Here is an 18,948-nt window from a genome sequence, read left to right on the forward strand (position 1 = left end):
GAAAGAGTTCTAATGTCAGTCTCACATGGAAGAAGAACCTTTTTTTGTGGGCTAGTAAGCCAATTAGTATGTTAGGCACACCCTTCCTTCCACCCAGGTGAAAGGTTTGAAGGAAGTATCTTTCTCTTGTTTGCTGGGTTAGCCTCGGGTAGCTCCCTTGCTCTTCTAAACTTCCTCATTTTCTTCCCAGGCCTCTGTGGCCCCTGGAAGCCTTCTTTGTGCTCTTGCACAAATGCTGTTTGTGTGATGAGCTGGTATGTCCAACTGAGGGAAATTATTTATTCTTCTTTGGCATTATCAAGAGATTCCTTCCTTAGCTCCACTCTGTTGAGCAATCCAGATGTTTTATCCTCTCCTTTATAATTCTTCAGAAGTTTCTGAATGCTTGTCCTATATTTTGCTCCCAAGTACCTGTTTTATGTTGTTTCTCTTCTTGATTATTATTATTTTTTGCTAGTGAATTGTTACTTGCCAGTGAGAGATAGAAACAGAAATGGAGGGAAGGAGGGAGGAAGGGAAGGGAAGGGGGGAGAGAGAGAGAGAGAGAGAGAGAGAGAGAGAGAGAGAGGAGATAAAGCATTCCCTAAGGGGAAGGGCCATACCATAGTCCCTTCTTGATCTCTCTCCTTTCAGGGTTTTGGGTGTACACATGTACCCAGCATGTTTCTCAAGCCTCTGGGTCCAGGACTCAAACAGCAGTCTTCATGTGGGATCCAGCTGCCTTAACCACCAGGTCACAGAGCCCTTCCGTAATATTTGCTCTTGCCCACTCCATATTGAATTGGACCCACTAAGTATAAACCTGAGTATGTTCCAAATGAAATCTTCTTAGGGTCTTTGGCTCTCCATTTTATGGGAGCTTTGCTTATGCAACTAGACCATTTATAACAATAGGTTTATATCAAAAGGTCATACATTATTCCAGAAAACCCTATGGTTACATAATGAAGCTATTAATCTTTCCCTGGGGTTAGACTTTCCATCATTTGGAAAAAATAGAACAATAGGACCATGGAGAATTGTTTCAGCATGAAGGCAGATCTATTTCTGTCGATCAGATGTTGATCTTGGGGAGAATCTTTTTCCCTTTCCCTTTAATCACCCTGGCCTCTTAGATAACCAAGTGTGGGAGTGCTGCATGCTTGGAGGAAGAGTCAAAACTTGAGGGGAGGAAAAACATTGTCCCAGTTTGCTGAACTGCTCTGTGGCAGAATTCAGGAGTCTAAGGTACCCCGTACTGTCCAGACCTTTGTTCCTTCCATTTTTATTCCCTGTCCATTTTGAAAGGGAACACATCTTAGCTAAGTGAAACTTGTTAGTTAACAATTTAATTTGAAACTAAAATTGAATTTACTCTTAAGAATTTTGTGATGTGGGCCAGCATGTGATGCTGGATCTAACTTGGCTGACTCCATGGTTTGAGTCCTGTACCCAGCAGCTTGAAAAGCACACTGGGCACATGTGCATGCATGCCCAAAATCCCAAGAGAAGAATAGAGGAGAAGGGATTGCCATGTGGCCATCCCTCTGAGAAATAGTTTCTCACCTTCCCCCTCTCTCTGTCAGTCTCTGGTACGTACACATGACTGATGATCAAAAAGTAAATAAATAAATAATAAAAAATCAGTTCATTAAAAAAATTTTAAAAGAATTTTGTGGTGCTCCTTGAGGTATTTTTATATACTCTGGAGGGATTCCCACTTGCAAATTGATGATCTGAGAATTAGATGAAGAATTATTGGCATCTACTTGCACCCGTCTTCAAAAAGTGCTACAACTTCTCTGCCTTTGTCAGTGGGAAGGATGCATTAAATGATAGATTCTACCAAGGATAAACATATCGTGTTGTGTCAGAAGCAGTTTGCTTTTCCTCAACCTGAGGAGGGATGACAAGTGCTGTTGTGAGCATCTTTGCTTTCCAGCGGGCATAGGAGGTACGAGGCTGCTGTTAATTGGAACACGCTAATCTTTACATGTTTTGAGAACGGTTAGTTATGAATGACCCAGGACTTTGCAGAAATGTCCTGTGTTACACACTGTCTTAGATGACAAATCTTGCAAGCATGTAAGTGAGTTCTTATGCTTTCGCTGTGATGCTGCTGCTTGTGAAGCTTCCATTGAGCTTGAAGAGCAGGTTCAGCCCCTTATGAAGGGTACGTTTCATTCTCTTTGCTGATAGTTCTTATTTCCTCCGTCTTGGAGGGTCATGTGATTTTGGGCCTTTGAGTTGATCCAGAGGCTAAGAGATGCAGCAAGAGGAAAATTTTATGCAGGAGAACTTTTGTGATGCCCAGCAGGGTGACCTTCAAATCAGTCCTCAGGAGCAAAATCCTCCCACACTCTGGTTCCTTTCCAGTGCTTCTCCATCTTCAAATCCCACCCACACCTTAGTCAGTAGAAACATGATCTTCCTTTCAAAAGCTGCCAGGAAGTCAGCAGTGTTACTAAGTGTTCAGTGCCTTTCTGGTTCCGTGTCATGGTGTTAATAGGACTTGGGATATCTTTGGCGCATTGGAACATCCACCAGATTTACTGGCAGGATTATCTTCACAACAGCCAAGGACATTTCTTTTTCTTCCTCTTTTTTTTTCCCTGCTGGGTGAGTGTAGCAGTCAAACAGAAGTTGGATGCTTTTTCCTCTCAGCCAGTACTGTCCCCTAGGACCAAGACCCAGACTAACCCATACTTGCATCAGTCTGTCATAAAAATGTCATGTTTATCACAATAAAATCTGTGAAGATCTTTCTGTCATCACTTTGGTTTTTTTTTTCCTTATTTGGAGTTGGGAAGGATGACAGAGTTGTCTGCTAAGCTGCCCTAGAAGGAAAGTACACTGTTTTGTGTTTGTTTGTTTGTTTGTTGTTGCCGTTTGGTTTATTTTGGTAAGAGAGATTTTTGGTATAGGGTGTGTGCACTTGCCAAAAAGGCAGAGACAAAAAGTGAGAAATCGCCCCTCAGAGGGGTGGCCATATCGTTGTAATCCCGTTTCCTCTTGGGATTTTGGGCATGCATGCATACACAAACCCACAGGCACTTGGTGAGTTTTAAGTCAACGGGTCTGGGACTTGAACCACTGTTGACTATGTGGGAGTCCAGCAACATAACCATTATACCATCTGCTGGTCCCAGGAATGTACACTTTTAATTAGAATATCTAAATTGGCTCTGCCATTTTCCAAGGAATGGCCTTGAGCAGGTCCCTTGATTTCTTACAATCTCAGTTTTCACATCTATAAAATGGGACAAATAATATATAAACTGTCTAAAGTTGTTGTAAGCACCTAATTAGAGCTTGGAAGCACTTTATAACTGTAAATAGATCGTTTTAATGTATTACTTTAAAAAACTACATACTTTTAAAGTTAAAAAATTCTTCCTGCTACTTCCCAGAGGCGTCCCAAAACATCCTGTGGCAGAATGGTGACAGGAGTAATAATGGGGACTTGTGCTGGAAATGGGAACAGATGAGAGGGAAGCCATCACACCTGCCTTCATTCATTCAGCAGAATTTTGGGGGGTTCTGTGAAGGAAGCATTTATAAAAATGTTTATTGAATTATAAACAGATAACACTTTCACATAAATTCCCAAATATGAAAGTATAAAATGGCAGCCAGCAGAGTTTCTGTCCCTCCTCCAACACCCAACCTCCAAACACATAGCTGCTATTATTGGTTTGTATAAATATTCTTAGGATTTGGGGCATGCATGCACATGCACCCAGTATGAGTTTTAAGCCACTGAGTCGGGACTTGAACTGATTCAGTCGTGTGAAAGTCCAGTGACATAAACATTACACCATCTGCTGGTCCTGCTGAGTCCAATCTTTAGCAAATATTTATTGTATACCTATTGTAAGGCAGCTACTGTGTCAGACACTAGAATTTCGATGTTCAGCAAGATATAAAGTCCTTCTATTTCTAATGTTGGTGACTAATAGAGTCAAGTGATCATATCAATGTCTGTGTTTCCTAAAATGGGAATAAACGTTCCAAAGGAAAGAGAGAAAATAGCCAGGGGGTTCCGGCTTAGACTTCATATATAGAAAGTCTTCTCTGGTTAGTTGATACTGAGATCTGATAGATGAAGAGACATCCCAGCTGAAGTTGGAGGAGATGAGAGTGATCCAGAGAAAGGAATTTGTGCAAAGACCCTGTAGTGGCAGGGTACATGGTGCCTTTGAAGAAATGGTGTCTGGAGTGAAGGGGAGTGAGGGAAAAGGATGAGTCAAGTGTGCTGGCAAGGGCCAGACCATGCAGGGGTTGATAGACCCTGGCAAGGATCTAGACTTCATCATTATGGCAGTGGGAAACCTTTGACATTTTGAAAGCAAGAGGCGATGGGAGCAAATTTACATTTTGAAAAGATCAGACTCACAAGAGTGGGGAGTTGAGTTGGAGAGGATATACATGATGTGGTAAGAACAGCTAATGGTTGTTATAGAGGCACCTGACTGAACTCAGGTAGAGGCCTTGAGGTTGGAGTGAAATGAGCTCAACTGAGAATATTTAAGAAATGTGAGAGGGACCAGCAGTTAGCGTAGTGGCTATGTTGCTGGGCTCCCATGTGGTCGACCGCAGTTCACGTCCCGGACCCAGTGGCTTGAAACTCATGCCAGGCGCGTGTGCGTGCGTGCCCAAGATCCCAAGAGGAGAATGAAGGAAAAGGGATTGCGGCATGGCCATCCCCCCTGGGGGTTGATTTCTCGCTTTCTGTCTCTTTGTCTCTCTCTGTCTGTCTGGCGAGCGCACGCGCCCTATAGTAAAAAAAACTCTCCAAAAAAAGAACAAAAAGAAAAAAAAAACCCAAGAAATGTTATTTATATACATGTGTGTGTGTGTGTATACATACATATATATAAATGTTATATATATAAAACGTTATATATATATAATGTTTTTGTGTATGTATATATATGTGTATGTGTATATGTTTATATATACATATTTAATAAAATGTTTTATATGTGTGTGTGTGTGTTTATATTTATATTTTTTTTTTGCTAATTTGGTCTTGAGTTGTCTCTCCAGAGAGTGACTATAAACTTTAGTCCTTCCCTGACAGGACTCCAGGAGATGTGGTTATGGATATTTATAGGCTGCCTTTCACAGAATTAACTCTTTATCCTGGTGGACAGCCTAGTGCTTAAGCCTGACCCATAACCAGGTACCCCTTGCAAAGGAAACTAGTTTGTCCTGTAGATACTCTTGTGCCTCTTCTCTGATTTGTGTCTAGTTTATTTCTACCACACTGAGGAAATGGAAAGAGGTGGAAAACCTGACAGTGGAAACTATCAAGAGTGACTAAGCCTTGCTTCTGGTATGAGAAAGTCCAACTAATATTTAAACCGGATACCCGAGCAATGTAAACTTTTAGGAACACACTATAGAAGATAAAACCAATAGGTGTCCATGATATTTGGATTTAGATGGTAAAGGTGCAAGGGTAATCAAAGATGATGCTACATTTCTGCCAGTACCAAGGCTGAAATTGGAATGGTAGAGGTTTGGTCTTGCACTGTGACTCTGGCAAGCTTACATACCCTATAGCAAAAACAAAAACAAAAACTCTCTTAAAAAAAAACCATACACAGAAAAATTCACTTTTTCATATATATTCTGTGAACTTTGGCAAATGCACATCATGCACATGCTGAGGTAAATACAGCCACAATCAATATACAGAAAATTCCATCACCTTAGAAAAATCCTCCCTTGTGCTTCCTCTTTGTAATTAAATCCTTCCCCAATCTAAACTCCTGGCAACAACTGATTTGTTCTTCATTACAATTTTTCCCCTTTCTAGAGTTATGTAAATGAAATAATACAGTATGTTACATTTTTAGCTTTTTAAACTTAGTACATTGCATCTGAAAATCATCCATGTTGTATCCACAGTTGGTGGGTAATTTTTTTTTTTTTTTTGCTGAGAAATATTCCATTGTATGTGTTGCCAGTTTTATTTAATCCATTCAACAGCTGATGGATATTTAGGTTGTTTCCAGTTTTAGTTTATTGCAACTAATATGATCACCAACAAACAGGTTTTTTTTTTTTTGAGCATAAATTTTTATTTCTCTTTGGTAAATAGCTAGGATAGAATTGCTATATCGTGTGGTAAGTATATCTTAACTTAATAAGAAACTGCCAAAGTGTTTTCGAATGGCTGTGCCATTTTGCATTTGCTTCAGCAACATACAAGAGTTCCAGTTGCTCTGCATCCTCATCACTACTTGGTGTTGTCAGCTACAAAAATAATAGGCATTTTAATAGGTGTACAATTATCTCCTTGTAGTTTGAATATACATTTCCTTAGTGACTCGTGGTGGTGAGCATCTTTTCATGTGCTTATTTGCCATCCATGTATGTTCTTTAATGCAGTGTTTACTCAAATCTTTTGTCCATTTTTTTAATTTTATTTTTTTTCTTTGTATGTTCTAGCTATAAGTCCTGTGTCAGGTATGTACTTTTGAAATATTTTCTCCCTTTCTGTGACTTGTCTTATTTTTTTTTTTCTGTTCATTGCTCTTCCACATAGCAAAAGTTTTAAATTTTAATAAAGTTGAATTTATCAATTTTTTCTTGCCAATCACTCTTTTGCTGTTGTGGCAAGAACTCTATTACCCAATGCACAATTTTTGCTTTTGTGTCTCATTCTAATACCTTTAGACCTATGTTACGTCTCGAGTTAATTTTTACCTAAGTTATGAGTAGGCTTTCTTTTTTATGTTTTTGTCACATGTGGATGATTACTTTCACACCATTTATTGAAAAGATTATCTTTTCTCCATTAAATTGTCTTTGTTTTTTTTTTTTTTTTGTCAACAATCAATTGATTATATTTGTGTTTTTGGTCTCTCTGTTCTGTTCCATTGAACTTTCATCAATACTGTACTGTGTTGATTTTTATAGTAAATCATATATAATCAAGTAATGTGAGTCCTCCAATTTTGTTCTTTAAAAATATTGAGCTATTCTGGGGCCAACAGGTGGCATGGTGGTTAAGGCACTGGACTCCCATATGGCTGACTGCAGTTTGAGTCCTGCACCTAGTGGCTTGCTTTCTCCCTCTCCCTCTCTGTATTTCTCTGGGAAGTGCATGTGCACTATAGCAAATTAAAAAAAAAAAAAGATAATGATGGATAAAGTGAAATAAATCTTTTTTTGATGGATGATTCTTTTATTTGACATACATGTATAAATGGATCAAAAATATGTTCACCTAGAAAAATTGACTTCAATCAAAAATGCAAAACTGGGGGAGCAGCAGTTAGTGTAATGGCTATGTCGGTGGACTCCCATGTAGTTGACTGCGGTTTGTGTCCTGGACCTGGTGGCTTAAAACTCACGCTGGGTACGTGTGCGTGCGTGCCCTAGATCCCTAGAGGAAAATGGAGAAGAAGGAACTGCGGCATGGTCATCCCCCCAGGGGGTGATTTCTCGCTTTCTGTCTCTCTCTCTCTGGTGAACTACACAAGCCCTATAGCAAAAAAACAAACAAACAAACAAACAAAAAACAAAACAAAAAAAACCTCTTAAAAAAAAGAAGTAAAACTGGTTTCAATGAACTTAGAATTCCTGGTATATTACTCCTAACCTTAAGGTAGAAGTAATGCAATGTCCACTTAAATCCTCACATTTCTGACCCAAGCTAAGGGGCTAGAAAAACTCACAATAGTCCCGAATAAATTTGGGAAGCTATAGTAGTGATGAAACCCAAGCCTTCCAGGGAAAGTTTTAAGTAGAAAGCCTCTAATCCTACCTGGATACCCGGATAGTGCTTTGCTGTGGGTTTCTCTGCATGAGTCCGAACCTCACAAAGAATCTTTAAAGATTGGGTTATTCAGTAACAGGGTTATTCAGTAACACAAGTATGGCAGTAGGTCCAATAGGCTGGATACAGGGGCCGTATCAAAAATGACGAAAGAGGGAACCAGCAGTTAGCGTAATGGCTATGTCACTGGACTCCCATGTAGTCGACTGCGGTTCGCGTCCTGGACCCGGTGGCTTAAAACTCACGCCGGGCGCGTGTGTGTGCGTGCCCAAGATCCCGAGAGGAGAATGGAGGAGAAGGGATTGCGGCGTGACCATCCCCCCTGGGGGGTGATTTCTTGCTTTCTGTCTCTATGTCTCTCTCTGTCTGTCTGGTGAACGCACGTGCCTTATAGTGGGGGGGAGGGGAAACCTCTCCAAAAAAAAAAAAATGACGAAAGAAATCAAGAACCAAATGCTGATACTTCCCATTGTGTCCCATAGTAGGAAGAATAAGTAGTTGGACCCTAGGTGGTTTTCTGCTTCTTGGAAGAGGGTGGTTCAAATACATCTTGTGCTCCTGCTGCCTTTTGTTTACAGAACTTTGTGTTTTGGGCACTCTCTTGGCCCCAAGCTGAGTCGAGGGATGTGGTGTCTTGATCAACAAGATGAACATATTTAGTACTGCCAGAACGGCCGAAGTTCTTGACCTGCATGATTTTAGAAAGAATTGTTTTGGTGAAATGATCCTCCAGAATAGGCGCACTGAAATCTGTCTTGTATACTTCATCTCCATCCATGAAGGAGGCCACTCTGGTGATAATACTTCTGTAAGAACTTGTATTTGCCCTTCACAGCTTTGTGGGTGATGGCTTTGCCATTTGCCCGAAGCTCAGCTCTCTCCTCTTCCTCACTCAGGTTTCGCATGTATTCAGTTTCTGCTTTCTCTTTCTGAAGCGCTTCTTGGTCTTCTCTGTCCCTCTTGATTTGTTTTAGTTCCCAGACTTTCCACGCCTCATACTCCTCATCATTTTCATCATCAGTATTGAGTGCTTCCAGTGCAGCCAAGGACCACTTATTCTCCTCCAGTTCTTCCTTGGTCTCCTCTCCTACAATCTCGAGAGTGTACTTGCAACTCTCCCCAGCCATGTGTTTTGCTTCCTGCTCCAGCTCCTGTTTCAAGGCTTCAGCCTCACGTTCTTGAACTGTGACTCAGTCCTTCTTTCGAATGAAGACTGGAGTAAGGCGAGGCTCCATCTCATCTTCGCTGTCCGTGTACTCTTCATGTTCCAGTTCTAATTCTGACTCTTCTCCTGAACGTCCCTCATCTTCGACCTCCATGACTTCCATCTCTTCATTTTTCCTCTCCTGTGCTGGACGCATCATGCCATGGCACCCCTTTATTTCCTCATCATCTCCAATTTCCTCCTCCTCTTCTTCACTGCCATCTTCTCGTTCCATGCACCAAGCGTCTCCTTCTACCTCGGAGCCACTTTCTCCTACCACCGCAGGCTCCACTACTTTCTTGCCAGTCTCTCCCACATCTTGGCTAATGTGGTCTGTAAACGCTGCAGTCAGGGGTCGCTAGAAGAGTCTTCCTCCTGCTCCTCAGGCTCTGCTTCTTGTTTTTTGGCTTTCTTAATGAACTGAAATTCCTCATCCTCTTCATCCGAGGACCCCATAGGGGCAGAGTCTGGCCTCTTTCCGGACACGTATCGTTTTACCTTGACTTTCTCCATCGAAATGTCACCTTTCTCACTGCGAACTGGCAGGCCTCCACAGTAGACTGGATGGGTGCCTCCTTCATGAGTGCGCTTGGGACCAACTTGTTGGTGATAGCTGCGGCGACTCCTGAAACTTGACTGATTCCAAATAGTGAGACAAAAACGTCAACCAGCAGAAAACCTTTTCTCCTACAGATCACAGCTGTGTGACTGATAGAAACCAAATAAATAATTCTTTAAAAAACGGTAATGTCACGTATAGTATTCTCAACTGGCTTGGTGTGTGGCGTATATCATGTTGGGTAAAAGCTCTTCACAATCTAAATGATGTATGGTGAGTGCATAAATACTTATAATTAATAATACATAAAAAGATAAAAATGAGCTATTCTATTTTTTTGCCGTTTCATAGACATTTTGGAAATAGCTTGTTGATATCAACAAAAAAATTCTGCTAGTATTTTGAATGAGATTTCATTGGATCTATAGATTGAGCTAGGAAAATCGGCATGTTAACAATATCAAATCTTCTAATCCATGAGCCTCAGATGGTTTCTTCATTTGCTTAGACCTTCTTTGATATCTTTCATCAATATTTTTTAATTTTCACCCTATATATCCTGCACATTTTTTTTTTTAGTTTTATATTTTACTATTTTATTTTCTAGGTGCTAAAACAATCATACCATGTTTTTTTTTCTTTGAGAGAGATTTTTGCCTTAGGGCACATGTGCCTGCCAGAGAGACAGAAAGTGAGAAATCACCCCCCCACACACACACACACCCCCATGGGGATGGCCATGCCACCTCCCTTTTCCTCCATTCTCCTCTCAGGATTTTGGGTATGCATGCACACACGCCTGGAGTGAGTTTCAAGCCACTGGGTCTGCAACTTGAACCTTAGTCCACTATTTGGGATTCCAGTGACATAACCATTACACCATCTGCTGTTCCCAGTACTTTTTTATAAATATTTTTACTTCTAGTTTTTTTTATTGCTAGTCTATAGAAATATAATCAATTTTTGTATACTAATCTCTTTTTGGTTGCTTTGTTTGTTTTTGCTATAGGGTGTTTGTGCTTTTCAGAAAGAGACAGCGACAGAGAGAGAAAATGAGAAATCACTCCCCAGGCAGGATGGCCACATTGCAATCCCTTCTCCTCCACTCTCCTCCTGGGATCCTGGGAATGTACACACACATGCCTGGCGTGATTCTCAAGCCACTGAGTCTGGGACTCAAACAGCATACTGTTCGTCACGTGGGATCTAGCACCTCAACCTCCATGCCACCTGCTGGTCAGATTTTTGTATATTAATCTTATATCTCATAACTTAGTTATTAGCTTTAAGAGTTTCTATGGCATCTTCTATGTAAATAATCATGTTAGTGAATGGGGTTTTAATTCTGTCTTTCCAGTCTGTATGATTTTTATTTACCTTTCTTATTTTATTGCATGGACTGGGACTTCCAGTATAAAGTTGAATAGGAGGGATGAGTGTGGACAGCCTATTTTAAGTATGTTAGCTGAAGTTTTTCATAGATGCCCTTTGCTATACTATGGATGTTCTTTCTGTTCCTAATTTTAGCTGTGAAGGTAAATTTTATCATTTGTGCTTTTTGTATCTATTGAGATGGTCATGGTTTTTTTGTTTGTTTTTTAGTTTGTGAATAAAGTGAACAACATTAATTACCAAATGCTAAGCAAGTCTTACATTCTTAAGAATAAGAAATCACTCCCTGGGGGGATGGCCATGCCACAATCCCTTCTCCATTCTTCTCCCAGAATCTTGAGCATGTGTGCACATGTGCCTGGGTGAGTTTCAAGCCACCAGGTCTGGGATTTGAACCGTGGTTGGCCATGTTGGGGGTACAGCAATGTAACCCTTACACTACCTGCTGGCCCCCAAAGTAGTAGTTTCTTAAAAGTTAGTCACATCATAGAATATGAAACTGTATCAATGAACTTTTTATATTCCTATGTGAAAATCCATTGGTCTATCTTGTACTTTGAAAGGATTTTTACTATGATTTTGTAACATGATACATTATTTTGAAAATACTATTTCACTGAGTTATACAGGTCTTCCAAATATGATGACATTTCATCATGAAATTTTAAAAAATCCTATTTATTTGGGGGGAAAATGGAGAGGTAAGACACTTGTGGAACACAGATAAGATTTATTATCTGTTGATGAGGATGTATAAGGTGGTCTCAACTGGGCTGGACTGAGGTGTATATCATGCTTGGTAAAGTCTCTTCGCAATCTAAATGATGTACAGTGACTTAATATATGAATAATAATAATAAAAATCCTGTTCATTAGTATCACCATTGATTCCATTTGGAAAGTCTTTTTTTACTTTTTTAATTTGCTAGAGAGCATGTGCACTCAGCAGAGAGAGACAGAGAAGGAAAGTGATAAAGCACCTCTTCCCCATCAGGGCATGAGTATGTCACAATCCCTTCTCCTTCATTTCTTCCTCCTCTCAGGATTCTGAGTATGCATACACACGTTTCTTGTGTGTTTTTCAAGTTCCTGGGTGCTAGCAGTTTAGCTCTCTTTGCTTTTGCACTGGTAGTGCAAGTGTCACACAATGAAAAAGATAAATAGCATCTCGTTATTATTATGAAAACAGTTTTGACCTAATGAACTATCTGAGAAGGGTGACAGTGTCGCCTAAGAACTCTGGACTACCTCAGTGATGGAGAATGGTAGAAGAGAAGGGTTTGAGTGAGCTGAGTGCTTAAGTTTGGGGGGTTTAATGATCTGACTAAAGGGTGGTATATGAGTCAATGTGGGACCCAGAATTTCAGAAGACCTGGAGTAAACATTCAACTTGGAATGATTTCAACAGCTGGGTTTCTAGCAGTGACAATAATGGGAAGCTACCTCAATGCCTCTATTTAAAATATGGGGTTGACATTCAGGAGATCTGGGTTCTACTCTGGAGTGTGCCCAGTTATTAATGGTAATCTTGGGAAAATCAATTTACCTTTAAGCATTTTTGTGCTTAGAACATAATTAATACATAATTAATACATGCTGAATACATATTTTATTCATGAAGTTAAATGATTTTCTTCTCTGGGAATGCACACATGCCTGGTATGATTTTCAAGCTGCTGGGTCTGGAACTCAAATTGCAGTGGCCCATGTGGGAGTCCAGAGTCCAGAGGCTTAACCACCATGCTTGAAAATCACGCTGGGCATGTGTGCATGTGTGCCCCAAATCCCAGTTGGATGGAGAAGAAGAGATTGAGGTGTGAATATCTGCTGTGGGGGATTATTTATCATTCTCTCACTCTCTCTCTTTCTCTCCCTCTTTCTGGTGAGTGCCCTATGGCAAAACATCTTTAAAAACAATAGTTTTCATCTCTGGAAAATAAAGGAGTTTTATTTTACTTCTCCAAGAGTTTTGCAACACCTCTATTTTAAATTAATTTAATTAAAAATTAATTTAATCATTTATCACTGATTAATTTATCCACACTTTCATTTGCCATCTGTGTTCTAAACACCTTTCATGTGTCAGGCACTGGGATTAAAAAAAGAACAAGAGCAAAGAATTCTGTGCCCCTGAGGAGCTTATATTGCATGGGTGGTGAAGTAGAGAGAATGAACAAATCAATTAGGAAAATATCAGATAATAATTAGTGTTTGGCTAAGAATTAAAAGGGGGAACCAGTAGCTACTTTAGGTTGAAGAAATGACATTTACTTTTCTTTTTTCTCTTTCTTTTTTAAAGGTTTTCACCATAGGGTGCATGTGCTCACCAGAAAGAGAGAGACAGAGAGAAGAAAAGTAAGAAATCATTCCCCAGGAGGATGGCCATGCCACAATCCCTTCCCCTCCCTTCTCCTGGGATTTTGAGCACACATGCTCAAGTGCTCAGTGTGGTTTTCAAGCTGCTGTGTTTGGGACTTAAACTGTGGTCAGCCATGTGGGTGTCTAGCACCTTAACCACCATGTCACCTGCTGGCCCAGGGAATGATATTTAAACTGAAATCTGATTGACATGGGGCCAGCTGTTTAAAGATAAGGCAGAAAAGCATTTCAGGTGGGAGAAGAAGCTCAAGATGAAAACATGGTATGTTTGAGGGATGGGGAAGTAAGAACAGAGCCTTCTTGGTGAGGAAAGAATGAAATAATACTTTCTCCTCCATTTCTCCATCCTGTTAGGGTTTTGGGTACACATAGACATGTCCCTGGTATGTTTTTCAAGCTACTGAGGCTGGGATTCAAACCATGGTCGGTCATGTGGGATCTGGTTCCCAATGCATGGTGTTTAACTGCTGTGCTATGAGGCCAGCTCTGGAAACAAAGTATTAAGCTAGCAGTTTGTATCTTTCATTTATTTATTTTTTAAATAAGGCTTATTTGTTCATTTCTTCCATTAGAGAGACAGCCAGACAGCAACTCCAACAGGTTCTCAATGCTACAATCCAACCCAGCTTCAGCCAGCTCAGGTCATGGGTATGCTTGTGTTCCATGTGCCTGGAACCTTCCCAGGTGGAACAGCCTCGTAATGCATCACATTTCACCACTGTGCCACTGTCCAGCCCCATTTGCATCTTGATAGAGCTTCATGATGGAGTTCTGGTTTCTAACCCTGACCCAACACTAACTTTGAGACTTTGGATCTCACTTGACTACTCTTTACTCAGTTTATTTATTTATAAAATGGGTCTAGTTTGCTTTGTTCATAGCACTATAATAATAAAAACAATGGAGGTAACATATTAGAAAGTATAAGGTACTGGTTATGTGCAAAGTATTATGTCATGGCTCTCCTATCCCCACGTGGACCCATAAGATATCAAGGGGGACAGGTCTTTATTCCATCCACAGGGATTTTGAGGACTTCCTACACTCTTAGCACCACGTGGTGTTTTATGGAGAACACAAGAGAAGAGTTAGACCTGGTCTCTGAGCCAAGTGACTAGGTACAATTAACCCACGTGGAAAGATGGATACTCCTGCTGGGCATGATTCTGTGGAGAGGAGAGATGATGAATTTAGACAGGGAAGAGTATGCATGAAGACACAGAGACCAACGGCACATTAGAGGACAGGAGTGCTGCATGCTGGGAACAGAGGGTAAATAAGGATACACAAGTAAGCAAGTCTACCCTGGAAGTTCTGTGCTTATTTTTAATGTAGGCAGTTCACAGTGAAAGGGAGGATGTCCTCCAACACACAGAGGTGTGGGTGTGTGATTACACTGTGTAGTCTATTTTATTTCTTGCCGCAAAATGTAAGTTTTATTGAAACACAGATATTACTCTTTAACATTGGCCACCGTTATATTATACTGTACAAAAACACTTTTTGTTTTGGGATAAGTATAGATTCAGAAGCAGTTGCAAATAAATGTATAGACCGATCCTGGGTACCCCTCACTGAACCTCCCCTACTGTAATGTCTTGTGTAGTTATAGTATTTATATAATCTAAAACCAGGTTATGTCACAGATAAAATCCACAGAGTTCATGCAGATTTTACTGTGTATGTGTGTCTGTGTGAGAAACAATGCAATTTTGTCATGTGTAACTCCTTGTAACCACCACTGCAATCAAGATACACAACTGTCTCAACACCAGGTGGTTCCCTTATAGCCATACCTCCCTAGACCCTGGCAACCACTAACCTGTTCTCCATATCTATAATCTCAGGTGTTATGTGACTACAACCATATTATGTGTACCTTTTATAAAAAACATTTTTCTTTCTTTATGATGGAGCATGTGCATGCATATGCAGGAGAGAGAAGCACCCTCCATAGGATCTGATCAAGCTGTGAACCCCTTTCTCCACTCTATCAGAAATTGGGCGCTCATGTGTGTACTTGGTATGTTTCTGGTGGACCGGGTCTGGGATTCTATCCACAATCACCACGGGTGATCCGGCTTCTCTCGAGAAGCACATTACTGCTACACCATGGAGCCGGCCCTAGTATACCTTTTGTGCTTGCCTTTTTTTCCCCCCACTCAATGTAATTTTTTTGAGGTTAATCCAACCTGTTATATTTCTTTTTATTGTTGAGTGATATCCCAGGGTATAAATGCACCACTATTTGTTTAACCAGCCACTTCCTGAAGGACATTTGGGTAATTTCTAGCTTCTAGTTATTATGAATAAAGCTGCTATATATATATATTTACATGCAAGTTTCTGTGTAGATGTAAATTTTCATTTCACGGTAGTAAATGCCCCAAAGTATCATTGTTGGGTCATATGGCAAATCTTTTTTAAGTTTCAAAAGAACTTCCAAGCATTTTCCAAAGTACTATTGTCATTTATGTCCCCACCAGCCATGGATGAAGGACCCAGTTTTCTGCATCATTGCCATAGTTTGGCATTATCATTACTTTTTATTTTAGCCATTTTTGATAGCCACTTTTATAAAACTGAGATGTAATTCCCATACTATAAATTCACCCTTTTTAAAAAAGAATTATTTATTTATTGATAACATTGTTTATTATTATTATTTTAAAATTTGGTATAGGGTGCATACACTCACCAGAAAAAGAGAAAGAGAGAGAGAGAAAGAGCAAGCCGCCAGGCCTAGGAGTTAGACTGTGGTCAGCCATGTGGGAGTCCAGCATGCTAACCATTACACTACCTGTTGGCCACTGAGTTCACTTGTTCAAAGTGTATAACAACTCAATGGCTTTTAGTATATTGATGTGTATGTGCAACCATCATGATTTTCTAATTCCCAGAGCATTTTTATAACTCTCATTACCAGTTATCCCTAACTCTGCCCTCCTTCCAGCTCCTAGCAACTATTAATCTACTTTCTGTCTCTGTGTATTTGCCTATTCTTGACTTATTGTATAAATGGAATCTTACAATATGTGGCCTTTTGTGTCAGGCTACTTTCACTTAGGCTATTGTTTTCAAGCTTCATCCACGTTATAGTATGAATCATACTTTCTTACTTGCTCTGGCTGAGTAATATTCTACCATATAGCTTTACTGCATTTTGTTTATCCATTCATCAGTTGATGGACATTTGGTTTGTTTCCACTTTTGAATAATGTTGCTATGAACATTTATATATAGATTTTTGTGTGAATGTAAGTTATCATTTCTCTTGGATGTAGAGCCAGGAGTAGAATTGCTGGTTCTTATGGTAACCCCACATTTAACCTTTTTGAGTAATGACCATGCTGTTTTCCTGTTTTCCAAAGCAGTTGCACTATTTTACATTCCCACCAGCAGCATATTAGGATTCCAATTTCTCCAAGTTTATTTATTTATTTTTTTGAGAGGTTTTTGCTATAGGGCGTGTGCGCTTGCCAGAGAGTGACAGAAAGCGATAAATCACTCCCCAGGGGGGATGGCCACACTGCAATCCCTTCTCCTCCATTCTCCTCTCAGGATCTTGGGCATGCACACACACGCGCCCAGCGTGAGTTTTAAGCCACCGGGTCTGGGACGCGAACCGTGGTTGACTACATGGGAGTCCAGCGACATAGCCATTATGCTAACTGCTGGTCCCAATTTCTCCAAGTTTGACAATACTTGTTATTATCTGTCCTACTGATTCTAGATATTGTGGAAGTCAAGCAGTATCTTGTTGTAGTTTGATGGTATCTCTCTGATGACTAATGATGTTGAGCATCTTTCGTGTGCTTATTGGCCATATAGTTTTTTTTTTTTTAAGAGATTTTTGTTATAGGGTATGTGCACTCACTGGAGAGACAGAGACAGAAAGCGAGAGATGATCAACCCCCTACTCGGGGTGGGGGGGCGGCGGCGGAGATGGCCATGCCATAATCCCTTTTCCTCTAAGGATTTTGGATATGCACACGTGTGTGCCTGGCATGTGTTTTAAATCACCAGGCCTGGGACTCGAACCGCAGCTGGATACATGCGAGTCCAGTGACATAACCATTATGCCATCTGTGGGTACCTGGCCATGTAGTTAAAAAGAAAAATCTGGGCAGAAGACATCTTCATGGTTACTGAGAACTAGTGATTTCAGGGGACTAGGAGAAATGAAGATTTTCCACTGATAATTCAGTCTCCAGTCCTCAAACTCGTGTTTGGGAAGAAACACATTTTTTCCATCCAATGACTAGAAATCACTGCAGGACCACAAGAAATATGGGAAAGCAAGAAAACATCTCTCCCCCAAGGGAAAATAATGGCTCCTCAAAATCCACAGACAGTTCAATGAAAATCATGGAAATGTCTGATAAAGAATTGAGAACATTCATAATGGCAAAATTAACAGAGATGGAAGAAAAGAGAGATAATGAATTGCAGAAGAAAAAGGAAAAAGGAGCTGGTGACTGCCGGGAGGTGAGGAAATTCTTGCAAGGTCTAAAAGAGGAATTACACACTTTACAAAAGAATTAAGTGGAATTGTTAGAGATGAAGACTGTACTACAGGAAGTCAAAATCTCTCTTGAAAGTATTAAAAACAGACTAGATCATACAGAAAATAGAATCTCAGCCGTAGAAGAGAAAATTGCTGGCCTAGAAAAATCCACCACGAAGACTGAGAAAATTGCCCAAAAATTTGAAAATAATATACGAGAAGTACTAGATACCATCAAACATCCAAACATTTGGATAATTGGCATTCCAGAAGGCAAAGAGACTTATAAGGGCATTGATAATCTATTCCATGAAATCCTGCAAGAAAACTTTCCAAACCTAGAGAGGCACTCGAAGATCCAATCCCAAGATAGACAAAGGACCCCAAATAGAATCAACCCAAGAAGATCTTCTCCAAGACACATTATAGCCAGACTGACCAAAATTACAGAAAAAGAGAAGATACTAAGATTGGCAAGAGAGAAACTGCAAGTTACCTACAAAGGATATCCCATCAGACTAAGAGCAGACCTCTTATCGGAAACAATGCGAGCAAGGAAAGAATGGGAAAATATATTCAAAGTATTAAGGAAAAATCAGTTACAACTGAGAATACTGTACCTGGCAAGATTGTCCTTCCTATGGGAAGAAAAGACACGAACATTCTCAGATAAACAAAACTGGAAAGACTTTACCAGCACCAGACCAGATCTCCAAGAAGTTCTCTAGGGAGTGCTATATTAGGAAAATTAAATGTAGTCACACAGAAATAAGAGTTCAAAAACTAAGAAAATGGCCAACTTAAGAATAGGGACAAGTCTGGAGTTGAATATTATATCCCAGAATTCAATCAGGAAGATCGAACCACAACAAAAGATCAATTAAGTACATGAGACTGAACTGTGACTTGACTAAAATATTGCTGCTTTTCTTCTACGCTTTGTTGTCCGGTTTTAAGAGTTTTTGTCTTGAGCTTTCAATAGTTTCATGTACCTACTATTTGAACAGGATACTAACCTGTTTCCAGGCTTTAAGTTTTAAGGAAATTTCCTTACCAATTCAAAACTGCTTTTCTTGAAATTACCAGCTGAACTTGCTATTGAAAGTAGTTAGATTATTTAAGAAATTGTGTGATCA

The 18,948-nt window shown here is 40.1% G+C and overlaps 1 protein-coding gene and 1 pseudogene across 1 annotated transcript in view; one reads left to right on the plus strand and one right to left on the minus strand.

The window, feature by feature from the left end:
• The window catches only part of CCDC3 (coiled-coil domain containing 3), a 198,956-nt gene that overhangs the window by 5,145 nt on the left and 174,863 nt on the right, over positions 1–18,948 (plus strand). The gene's annotated exons all lie outside the window — the stretch shown is intronic.
• LOC102473682 (microfibrillar-associated protein 1 pseudogene) overlaps positions 8,277–18,948 on the minus strand; it is a 60,103-nt pseudogene continuing 49,431 nt past the window's right edge.

Source organism: Tupaia chinensis, unplaced genomic scaffold (genome assembly GCF_000334495.1).
Source record: "Tupaia chinensis unplaced genomic scaffold, TupChi_1.0 Scaffold000275_1, whole genome shotgun sequence".
NCBI classification, from domain to species: Eukaryota; Metazoa; Chordata; class Mammalia; order Scandentia; family Tupaiidae; genus Tupaia; species Tupaia belangeri.